The sequence below is a fragment of the Dromiciops gliroides genome, chromosome 3, assembly GCF_019393635.1.
Source record: "Dromiciops gliroides isolate mDroGli1 chromosome 3, mDroGli1.pri, whole genome shotgun sequence".
Lineage (NCBI taxonomy): Eukaryota > Metazoa > Chordata > Mammalia > Microbiotheria > Microbiotheriidae > Dromiciops > Dromiciops gliroides.
Genome location: NC_057863.1, coordinates 534,881,921 through 534,895,377, shown reverse-complemented (window position 1 = coordinate 534,895,377; position 13,457 = coordinate 534,881,921).

Genomic DNA, 13,457 nt, shown 5'->3' with positions numbered 1-13,457 from the left:
AGGACTATAAAACTGTACAGACCCTTTGATCCAGCTATACCACTGCTAGATTTATATCCCAAAGACATCAAGAAAAAGAGAAAAGTACCTATTTGCACAAAAATATTTATAGCAGCTATTTTTGTGATGGCTAAGAATAGGAAATCAAAGAGACGCCCATCAATTGGGGAATGGCTAAACAAGTTGTGATTGTAATGGAATATTATTGTTCAATAAGAAATGACAAGCAGGGGGCCAGCTAGGTGGCGCAGTGGATAGAGCACTGGCCCTGGAGTCAGTTCAAATCCTGAGTTCAAATCCAGCCTCAGACACTTGACACTTATTAGCTCTGTGACCTTGGGCAAGTCACTTAACCCTCTTTGCCCAACCAAAAAAAGAAAGAAAGAAAGAAAGAAATGACAAGCAGGATGATTTCAGAAAAACCTGGAAAGACTTATGTGAACTAATGTATAGTGAAGTGAGCAAAACTGGGAGAACTGTTGTGCACAGTGACAGCTATATCATTTGATGAAGAAATATGAATGACTTGGCTATTTTCAGCAATACAATGATCCAAGATAATCCCAAAAGACTAACAATGAAGCATACTATCCACCTCCAAAGAAAGAACCGATATTGATTGAACACAGACTGAAGCATGCAATTTTTCATTTCTTTCATTTTTTTCTTTTATTCCAGTCTTCTTATACAAAATGACTAATATGGCAATAATGTTTTACACACTTGTACATATATATCCTATATCTGATTGCTTACTGCCTCAGTGAGGAAGGAGAGGAGGAAGGAATAAAGGATATAATTTGGAACTCAAAACTTTAATTTTTTTTTTAAAGAAAACATATGATAGTGTGGGGATGACAGAAGGAGAAATCTGTTGGAAGAGATGGGATGGAATGGGATCACTTGAGAAGGAAGAGAGATTAGCCTTAGTAAGAAGTAAGATCATTTCATCATGTGAGTGGTAAAGAAAAAATAGTGGCAGCAGATATCTTGAGTGACAGATGAAGAAGAGAGGTATTAAGAGAACTCACAGCAAATAGCCTCAATTTGTTTTTTCAGTAAAATATAAGACAAGGTCCTAAGCTGAGAGGGTGGAGGAGGGGAGCAATAGGAGGTCTGATAAAGATTGAAAAGGATTGGAAAAGTCACTGTTTAGAGCAGGACAGTGAGTTGATAAGAGAGGTATAGTAGGATTGCCTAGCATCAGTGAGGGCCCGGATGAGGTTGTATAACATAAATGTGTGGTAGACCCAATCATAATAGTTGTAAGATTTTCTCCACCTTTGTTCAGCAGCACACATAAGGGAAGAAAGGCAGTAAATAGTGGGAGTGATCCAAAGCTGAAGCCTGACTGCATATAATCAGCAAAATGATAAGAGGGGAGGGATTCACAAGGGTAGAACAGTGTAGAATTTAATTGGTTCATCAAGGTGTGAAGATGGAGAAGAGAGAAGAGAGTGGATAGTACAAGGGAGATGGCCTGTGAGGGAACTGATGGGTTAAGGGGCTGGAGGTCATGGAATAGACAAAGATCAGGGTTTGGTAAAGGAAGGCAAAAGGAGAGGTGAAAGCCCAGTGGATTATGGTTGGAAAGGGGGATTTGAGAATTCTTAAATGTGGAGGTAGTACAATTTGTGAATGATAGCAAGATTAAGGGTGTGTCCATTTTTGTATATGGATAAGGTAGGGTAGAGAAATAGCTCTAGGGAAGTGAGTAGTTTAGAGAACTGAGTGGTTAGTTAGGCTGTTTGTGGGAAATTAAATAGTTATGTTGAAGTCTTCTAAAATGAGGGCAGGATCTGGGAAGAAGAGAAATATTGTGAGCTCAAAGACCTTGAACATAAGCAAATAAATCAACATAGGAAACATTAACAGAAAAAATATATGTGGCCTCCAGATCTAGTGAATGAGTTCAGGCATCTATGAATAAATACTATAAAACAAAGGAAAATGATCCAATATTTGATGAGACAGAGGACTGACCCTCTGGAACTTGAGGAGAAAAGAAAACCACAACATGCTATTCCTGAGTGTTTCAAAAGAGAAATTAAAATTATAAGAGCAAAATTTATGGCATGTACAGGGAAAATAATGGTCAAAAAAGAAAAACTGGAATCTGCAATGGCAAGTCTCACCAAAGAAACAAACAAGAGCATAATAGATTGGGAATGCAAAAATACAGAAGTGAAGGATAATCTATATGAAGAAAAGAAAAAGAGCTCATTATGTGATATCAGACAGGTTGCATAGAGACAACCTAGGAATCTGAGGTCTCTCAGAAGAACATGATAGGGGAAAAAAGCCACCTTAACACCATAATGTAGGAAATAATAGAATACAATTGTCTACAACTTCTTAAAAAAGAAAACAAAATTCCAATTGGAAGAATTCACAAATTGCCTCTAGAAAGAAGAAAAAAAAGGCTACACAGAAGTTAAATTTAACAATTCATTCTTTCATTTTTTCTTTTATTTGTTTTCTTATACAAAATGACTAATATGGTAATGTTTTACATAATTCCACATGTATAACCTATATCTGATTGGGGTAGGGAGAGGGGGAGGGAGGGAAGAAGGGATAGAATTTGAAACTCAAAACTTTAAATAAAAATGTTTATTATTTTTAAAAAGAAACACATTTTAAAAACAAAGACACACACAAAAATAAAACTGAGGGATGCTAAAAATTTACTATGCATCAATAGAATTTAAGAAAGCCTGAGTTGCCATCATGCTATCTGACAAAGCAAAAACAAACATTAAAAAAAAAAATTTACAGAGATAAATAAAGAAATTATGCTGAAATCTATTAGGGTACAGTTATTGCACACAAGTGCAACAAGCCAGAAATAGTTAATTTATCCTTTATAGACCATAATACAATAAAAAAAATAATTGGTTAATGAACCACAAAAAAGACACAAATTAAAATGTAGACTTAATGAAATCTTAAATAATGAATGGGTCAAAGAATAAATCACAAAAACTATTAATAAGTAAATAAAAGAAAATTATAGCAATAAAACTACATACAAAATTTTCTGTGATGCAACTACAGCAGTCTCTGGCAAGGGAAGGGGGTGGGAGAATACATCTTATTTCTCATAAAATATAAAAAGAGAGGATTAATGAACTGAATATTCATTTTTAAAAAACTAGGAAGTCAACAAATAAACCTAAAAGAAGCACAAAAGAAGACATTTTAAACATTAGAGGGGAATTAGATACATTTGAAATAAAATTAAAACCCATAGAAATGACAAATTAACACAAAAGCTGGTTCTTTAAAAGGAAAAATTGACAAGCCCTTAGCTAATATAATTAAAAAGGAGAGGGGGAAAAAAAACCAAATCAATTAAATAGCAACTGAAGAATGTGAAATCACAGCAAACCAGAAGTAAAAGGAATAGTTTCAATATAATATTCATCATTATATGCTAACAAAAGTGAGAACACAAAAGAAATAGAGGAGTACCTTCAAATATATAACATACCCAAACTCTAAGAAGACCAGATAGAAGGAAGGGAATAAGCATTTATATAGTGCTTTCTAAGTGTCAGGCACTATGCTAAGCATTTTTAATAAATATTCTCTTATTTAATCTTCACAACAACCCTGCAAGATAGGCGCAATTATATCCTTATTTTAAAGTTGCAAAAACAATGGCAAACAGTGGTAAAGTGACTTATCCAGAGTCTTATTGTGCCATACCGTATTTGAGATCAGTTTTAAAACCAGGTCTTTCTGTCTCCAGGCCAAGCGTTCTATCCACTGTGCCACGAGGTGACTCCAGCTGCCGATTTAAGATAGAGATCTTAGATAATCCAGTTTTAGAAAGGGAAATAGATCTAGCTATAAAGAAACTATCAAAAAAAAAATTCTGGGTCCAGTGAATTTTCAGGATAGTTCTACACAATTTTTAAAGAACACACAGTACCAATACTTTACAGATTATTCTCAAAAAGTGAGGGAGAAATCACCCTACCAGCATCCTTTTATATGACAATATTGTCCTAATATTGAAACCAGGGAAAGATAAAACACAGAAAGAAAATTATAGCTAATATCATTAATGAATATCAACACAAATTTTAAAATGAAATCCTGTCTAACAGACTATATGATATTTTATCCAAGAAATCATTCATTATGACCAAGTAGAATTTATGCCAAGGATGCAAGGATGGTTCAACTTTAGAAATATAATCGGTATAATTAATCATATTAAAAACCAACACATACAAAATCACATGATCCCGTCAATAAATGCAGAAAACATGTTTGGCAAAGTACAATATTCTTTTACGCTAATAACTCTACAAAGTATAGGTATGGAAGAACCCTTTTTTAATATCATTAAAAAGCACCTATCTAAAACCAAAAACAGGCATCATATGTAATAGGTTTACACTAGAACATTTTACAATAAATATGGGAGTGAAAAAGTATGCCTACTCTTTCTATTATTTGATATAGTTCTGGAAATGCTAAAAAAATCATCAAGACAAGAGAAAGGAATTAAAGATAAAAATAAGTATAAAGGAGATAAAACTATCCCTATTTGCTGATGATTTTTGCCTCCTTTCTTACTTAGCCTTAAACACTGAATGGGTATTGCTTCTGGTAAACTGAGACCTGTGAAAGGCCTTAGCTTAAAAGGCTCTGAATCAGAGCCATTTCCAGTTGTCCTGATGTACATCTTGACCCTGGACCCAGAAGGCTCCAGAGAAGAGAGTGAGGCTGGTGACCTCACACAGTCTTGCTTTACTTAAATTCAATTGATTGCAAGTCATAACATCACCTCCCTAATGTCATGGTTCTCTTTGAGAACAAAGTACAAATAACAGGACAACAACAGCAATAACAGCAACAATATGATGGCTTATTTGGAAAATCCTAGAGAATCAAGAAAGATACTAAATGAGACAATCAATTGCTTCCACAAGGTTTTTTGGCTACAAAACAAATCCTCAAAAATCAACAGCATTTCTATATAATATAAACAAAACACAAGAAGCAATAATAGAAAGGGAAATCCTATTGTAAAAAAAAACTATAAAATGAATAAAATATCTGAAGATTGACCTACCAAAGAACACAAAAGACTTATATAGATTAATTTACAAAGTACTCCTTAAAGAAATAAAGAACTTGGGGGAGGCTAGGTGGCACAGTGGATAAAGCACCGGCCCTGGATTCAGGAGTACCTGAGTTCAAATCCAGCCTCAGACACTTGACACTTACTAGCTGTGTGACCCTAAGCAAGAAACTTAATCCCCATTGCCCCGCAAAAAATAAAAAATAAAAAAAATAAGAAATAAAGAACTTAAATGATGGGAGAGAATATTTGTTGCTCATGGCTGGGCAGTGCCAATATAATAAAATGACAATACTACCAAAATTAATTCTCACCTTTACTGTAATACAAATCAGAGGGGATACTTTATAGAACTTTATAAAATGATAACAAAATTCATTCAGAGACATAAAAGATCTAGAATATCAAGGGAAATGATGAAAAATAGCAAGAAAGGCAGAATAGCACTTCTATACTTTAAATTATATTATAAAGCAGCAATCATCAAAACATCTGACATTGGCTAAAAAATAGAGAGATAAATGGAACAGACTAGACAAGTGAGAATTAGAAAAAAGATAACTCAAAAACCCAGTGTTTGATAACATGGAAAACATAAATTACCTAGGAAAAAACTTTTATATGATAAAAATTTCAGAGAAAACTGGAAAGCAGTCTGGCCAAAATTAGACTTAGACCAACACCTTACTTACTATACAACACAATGCATTCTAAATGGATATGTGACTTTCATATTAAAATGTAATATTAAAACATTAAATTTAATATTTAAAATTGCACTATTAAAAATTAGAAGAGAAGCAGGTCATATACCTCTCACAACTATGAGTAAGAGGTGTAATCTTAAACAAGAGAGAGAGGCAATGACAAAAGACAAAATGGATAACTGATTACTTGAAACTTCAAAACTTATGCATAGGGGCAGCTAGGTGGCGCAGTGGATAGACCACTGGCCCTGGAGTCAGGAGTACCTGAGTTCAAATCTGGCCTCAGACACTTAACACTTACCTGCTGTGTGACCCTGGTCAAGTCACTTAACCCCAATTGCCTGACTAAAAAAAAACAAAAACAAAAAAAACCCTTATGCATAAACAAAATTAATAAATCTAGGATAAGAAGGAAAGTTGCTGAATGTGAAAAAAATTTTGTATGCATTTTTTCTGATAAGGGTTATACAAGATATATAAACAATAAATACATATTATGAATAGCCATTCTCCAGTAGATAAATGATCAAAGCATATAAACAAATAGTTCTCAGAAGACTTTCAAAGTATTCACAATCACATTAAAGAATACTCAAAATCACTCATAAGAAAAGGGCAAATTTAAAACAAAGCAAAACAATAAAAAACCCTAAAACCCTGGCATTAAACAATCTCACTTCCTAAAAACTGACAAAAATGACCCCAAAATGGCAATAGTCAATGTTGGAGGAGTTGTGGAATAATAGGCAAAACATTTTACATATATGTGTGTTTGTCCTTCATTCTCAAAGAGGACTATGGCATTGACATGATGTCATGACTGCAGTGAATTGGATTTAAGTGAGGAAGGACTGAGCAAGTTCACCAACCTCAATCTCTCTTCCAGAGCCATCTGGGTCCAGTAGCAAGATATACATTGGGATGAATGGAGAGGCCACAGATATTTAAAGCAATTGAAGTTAAGTGACTTGCCCAGGGTCACACAGCTAGTAAGTGTCTGAGGCTAGATTTGAACTAAAGCCCTCCTGACACCAGGGCTGGTGCTCTAGCCACCACACCACCTACCTGGCCCAAAGCACACTATTACATTATTGGTGGAGCTGTGAAATGGTACAACCATTTTGGAAAGCAATTTGGAATTATGCAAATAAGGTGATTAAATTATACTCCTTTGAACCAGATATTCCATTATTGGGTTTATATTACGAGTATCAATTTTAAAGTCCCTATATATACCAAAATATTATGCATTTATATGTTTTAAAAACTATGCTTTTTGTAATAGCTAAGAATCAGAAACAAACTAGATGTCCATCCATTGAAGAACTGGCTAAACACATTGATCACAATATGAATATAATGGAATATTTCTGTGCTATAAAAAATTATATCTGTGATGAATGCAGAGAAGCATGGGAAGATCCATATGAACTGGTGCAGAGTCAAGTAAGCAGAACCAAGAAAACAATATATACAGTGGCTATAATATAAATTTAAAGTAAATGCAATAAAATTATAAAGATCAAAAAGGAATCAAATGGAAATAAAAGGCTCGTGTGCATAAATGCATTTATTTATGTGTGTGAGCACATATGTTGTCACTTAAAGCAATATTCCAAAACTTTAATAAATCCAAGATCTTATTAATTCAGGTACTGAATGCAAACTGTCCATGTCTTTACTTCTAGTACAATTCTTATCCATATATTCCCATAAATCTTTCCTAGATTATGTACCCATTGCTTTAAAAGCCCAAGTCTTTGTCTACTTGATACCACTAAAGCACTTTGGCTGTCTACTTATCATCTCTCATTTTTTTCTACCTGGCACAATCATAATACTTCTTGGCCACAGGGGATCAATGGAAAAAGATTGAGTAGCCTGCTTATGACCATCATAAGCTCCTCCATTATTCTTTGGGTCAGTCCCAATCAGTCAATAATCAACAAATATTTATTAAGTACTTACTGTGTATGTCAGTTACTTTTCAAGGTTCTGGAAATTAAAACTCTCTTCAGAGAGTATGGTATTTCAAGGATTCTCTGCCACACCAGATCTGTCAGAGAAGGCTGATGCTTAAAAAAGAAAAAAAAAAGATACGTATTTGTGTTGCAGAGCAGCTTGGGGTCATTAAAAAGCACTACACAATTTCCTGAAAGCATTACAAGCCTGCTGTTTTCCTCCTATGAGTTCTTTCTCCCATTCATTCCCACCTCAACTGCCTGCCCTAGATATATGTACAGAACTTTCTTGTATGGTTTGTTAGGTCAGTCACTTTTTGAGTGAGTACTCATGGATCTCATTTACAAGGTCCTGTAATGGTCTGGGGTTTGGAGCAATTGCACAACCACATATTTAGAGCTAGAATGAACCTTCAAGGTGATCTAGACAAACATCTTCAGTTTACAGATATTTTCTTCAGTTTCCTCAAGGATAAAATGAGGATAATAGCATCACCTATTTCATTGAGTTATTGTGAGGATCAAATGAGATATTGGTAAAAACACATAGTGCACTGCCTGGCCTATAGTAGGCACTATATAAATGCTTATTCTCTTTCTCCCTTCTCCCAAAGTCATGCAGGTAATAAACAACATAGTCAGAATTTGAATTCATGTCCTTGGATTTAGGTCATCACTTCACAATTAAATGCTCTTTCTACTGTACAACGTTGCAAACTTAAATCTGTTTTAGCTCCTCTTCCTAACTCTGGTGGTTTTAAATGTCATTTCTTCTTTCTTAAATAGCACATCAGATAGCTGTGGTGTTAAAGTCCAAATGTAATAGTTCTTCTGTCATTGCTGAAAAACAACAAACTCTCCTATTTCTGTCAACAGCACCACATTATTCTACTCTCAGTGCATAACCTCATCACTATACAATATCCCATTATCCCATTCCCTACATATCCAAACCATTGCCAAATCTTACCATTCCTACTTTCCCAACATCTATCACACCTGACTCATCTCCACTCACAGACCATCCTCTTAGTTCTGGTCTTCATTGCTTCTCACGTGGATTGTTCTAACAGCCTCTTAATTGTTCTCCCAGCCTCTTATCTCTCCCCACTTTATTCCATTGTCCACACTGCTGCCAAAAATCATTTTTCTTAAGTCTGGATCTGACAATGTCACTCCCTATCCAATCAAATTCAATGTGTCCCTATTGCCTCTCAGATAAAGTAAACACTGTTTAACTTTAAAGCTCTTCACAATTTGGCCCCGGTCTATCTTTCTAGCCTCACTGGACATTACTCTCCCACACTTTGCAATCTGGCGAAACTGGCCTTCTCTCTGTTCCCACATATGACACTATATTTTCCATTTCCCAGTGCCTTTACACTGATCATTCCTACTTGCAAAAATGCAGTCTCCCATCCCACCTCACTTCTACAGCTTACCCACCATATTCTACATGAAACCTTTACTGATTCCCCCAATTGCTGCTGCCCGCTGCCCTCCCTCCCAGACTCTCATATTTAACTACTTTGTATTCATTTTATTAATTTTCTTTATCTTTATTCTGCTAATGCTGATATATGTTTGTCTTCTTGCCCATTAGAATGCTCCTGGAGAGCTTATTCTATTTTTTTTTTTCGTATTTGTGTCCCACATACCTAGTGCAGTACCTAGCTAATGGTAGACATTTAATAAGTTCTGGTTATTGATTGATTGATGAAAATAAATTGTTGTAGAAATGCTGACAAATTTGTTTCATTTTCTGTTTATTTGTTTTCTTCTTGACACTTTCATTTTTAAATGCTCTTGGGATGATAAAGTTTAGCTGAGCCTCAAGGCAAGCTTGCTGTAGACTTGTTTTCTCCACTGCTTTTCATTGTTTTATGAGGCAATTCTGCCAGAAATCATTTGTCATCATCCAGTATAGTGATTTACAAATGAGTTTGTCTTCTAAACCAGTGTTGACCTTAGCTGCCATTTTTTCTCCACTTGGCAAAGAAATCAAGTGTTTGCTGGCTAAGGTAATTTCCTGGATCTTTTGGCCTCTTTAAAGTGGCAACTACCTTACAATATTTAAACTTTGAGGAATTGTGACACCCTAGGGAAATATTGTTGCCTTTTTCCACTTCCATTTTTAACAACTTATTTTAATAGGTCAGGTCAGGTTAAAGTTGTTATAATTATATACAGTATCCCCTCATCTTTAATTTTTTGTCTAATATGAAGGTATTTTAAACCATTACTTTAGGCCACAATGGATTCTTACCATATACTGGGACTTTAATAAATATTTGCCAAATGAAAGAATAAACTAATTTTAGGTTGGATTGTGCAAAAACAGTTCATTCTGAAATGACTCTTACATCTGTATCCAGTCATTTCAGGCTGTTAGGATCACTTTTACTTCTTGTGATGTTGTTTGATGTTCATGATGTCTAGAACATTGATTTTTTTCTTGAAGAAAATATTTATGGTTTAATAGATGAGGCCACAGTCCTAAGGGTAAGCACAATATTCCCTGCTTGGTTCCAATCCATCTGGATGCTTGTTGAGTCCATTTTGAAGCATGGGTCATGTCTCCTCACTTAAGAAAATGCACAGTCCATCTGTTTCTTGTTGGCCTACTCTGTTATAATTTTTAAATATTTTTAATTGGCTGCTGAGCCAAAACTGTTCCCCAAAAAAGTATGCATACAAGAGTTTTAGCAGACAATCTCTTACACTCTTCCCTGGAAGCTTTCAAGTAAGAAGGAGGAGTAGAGGGCACTAACTCCAACCCAGCTACCACGTGTCCATGAACATAAGGCTCCTCTGTTTGTCTCTGTTGTGTTTCTTTTTTCATGATCTTAAGTGTATATCTTTTTTTTTTTGCAGGGCAATGGGGGTTAAGTGACTTGCCTAGGGTCACACAGCTAGTAAGTCTCAAGTGTCTGAGGCCAGATTTGAACTCAGGTACTCCTGAATCCAGGGCCAGTGTTCTATCCACTGTGCCACCTAGCCGCCCCCTTAGGTGTATATCTTTAGAGATGGGAGTGCCAGACAACCAGTAAGACAGGGATATTCATCAATGGAAATACCCAGGTAACTTGTGAAATCAGAAGATTCATCAAATGCCCCATCAACAATTGGAATTCTGAAGCCAGTGGCAGCAGTAACTAAATCTTGAGGACTCAACACTGGTCAACTACTTGATCTAACCCAGCAGTTAACCCATGAGCTGAGATATCTAATCCCAGAAGGGGCCAGCCCATTTGAACATGGGGAGCAACTCATCCATTGATGATGCCACATACAGAAGCAAATTCAATGGATACTCTATAGAAAGATATATATTTGTATCTAATAGAAGCCATCTCTAGGGTAGGGGCAGGAGGGGAAAAAGGGAAAAAAGAAAATAAGATAACTTTATTATATATTTAAAAGGAATAGTTGTTCATAAAGGATTTGCAGTTTCATGTGCAACCATCTTTTTATTATATTATGTTATGGAAATTCTTGTTTTATTGCACAAATTAAAAATGAAATAAATTAATTTTTTAAAAAAGACAGTTAAGGACCTCCAGGGGCTATCCAGAGGTCATGACCATATGTTTCCTACACATATTCATCAGTATCCTTGTGCTTCAAGTGTAAGGCCACTCTGCTTAGGGAACCTTGTATGTGTGCAAGAAAGAGAGTGAACTACCTTGTTTGGATTTGATTCTTTTGCATCTGTCCTCTACCATCACAGCAAATATCCCTTTGTAAGGTTAATTGACATCAACTGGTTAATCAAGGCCCCTCTTGTGTCCCCTTTCAGTTCTTCTCAGGGAAAGGACTCTCTCAATCTCTCTCTCTCTCTCTCTCTCTCTCTCTCTCTCTCTCTCTCTCTCTCTCTCTCTCTCTCTCTCTCCTCCTCTCTGTCTTCCCAATACCACATTTAAGTCCCATTCCTTCAAAGCACTAATCTTACCTGTCAACAAATTCCTCTTGGACCAAAAATCCTGAGTTGAACTGAAGCCTTACTTTGCTACTAACTATATAATCTTGAGCAAGTGGATTTCTTCATGATTTTGATGAGGAGTAGGGACTAGACGGCCTTCAAGATCCCTTCCAACTTTGCCATTCTGTAATCCTTCCATGTGTTGGCTCATAAACGTTTTAGATGTGTTTCTTCCCTAAGATAGCCCCCCTTTTAATGGAAGATTCCAGAATACCCAAAGGACAGAAACTCTGAAGTAGACTTTCTGGCATACATCCGGTTGAGGATGTTGGAGAGGGGGAACAGGGTGAGAAGGGAAGGAGCTCTGTTGAGGCCTCTCAAATCATCTTGGCAAGTATACTCAGGCAGGGAACCTTGTCCGCCCTGCTCAGTCACTTTGGCAGGATGCCCAGAGTATAGTGAGGAAGGATGTGAGGAAAACTGAGGAGCGAGACCTGTATGAATGGACTTGGAGCATGAAAGTTATTGCAGAGACATTCATTGCCTTTCTTGTTTGTAGTTGCCCTACTACATATTTACCCACTCTGCCCTTTTCTTTCTGCCCCATAATCTGATAACATGTCCCAAAAATCTTAGTGCTGTTTTAAGCTTTAATAGGCTTTGGGACACCCTGTATTTGACACCTGGAGAAATGACCATGATGTTCACTCTGTTTTTTGTCAGATAAAAATGAAGATGGTGGTAGTGGAAGTAACAAAGATGGTGATGATAGCTCAAATTTATATGTCAATTATGACACTTTCTTCTGGGGTAAGTATTACAAAGCATCATTATCATGCCTATTTTGTAAATAGGGAAACTTAAGTTCAGAGAGTTTAAATTATTTCCTCAGGGTCTTACAGACCAGGCTCCAAACCCAAGGCTCTCCTCACTCTAGGTTTTTCACATATTCCACTATATGCCTCCGAGGATGAAAGGGAAAGAGACTTGGCATCAGAAAAAATGAAGTTCTGTGCTATTTCCAATATTTATTAGCTATGAAACACTATACAAGTGACTTACCCTCTCTGTGCTTCTGTTTTCTCAGCTGTAAAATGAGGGAGTTGGACTTGGTGATCTCCAAAGTCCCTTCCAGCATTAAATCGTTGATCCTCTTGCCTTGCTTGGATATAAAATGGTAGTGATGAGATAGCTTTTGAATAGCTATTTTAAATATGGTAAAAATCCATGATTGCCTATGCTAATTGGTAATTGGCTAAGTGCCTGTGGTTAAACTGCCTTAATAATTGATGAGTAGGATATGTTCCCAAAGAACTACAATAGGATAGTGTTTTATACAAAATAGGTGCTTAATGGATACTAAAGAAATGCATGATTGCATGAACTCTTTAGATTAAAGGGGACCAGGGCCTAGATGATCAGTTAAATAAGAGGGATTAGGTAAACAGAAATGAAGAAAAAAGAGAGTTAGGTAAAGAAATTGTAATTGAATTCAACAAGCACCTAAGAACCTACTATGTGACAGGTATTGTACTAGGCATGGTGGAATCAAGACTATGGCCCTGCACCAAAGAGCCTATATTTTAATGGAGGGGATATAAAATGGAAAATTAAATAGAAGAAATATGAGGAGGGGGAGAGCACCAACAAATGGGGTGATGAAGAAAGGCTCATAATGAACATGGTATCTGACCTCAGTCTCAAAAGAATCTAGGGATTCAAAGAGGGAAAAATGAGAAGTGGATGCATTTCAAACATGGAGGGTAACA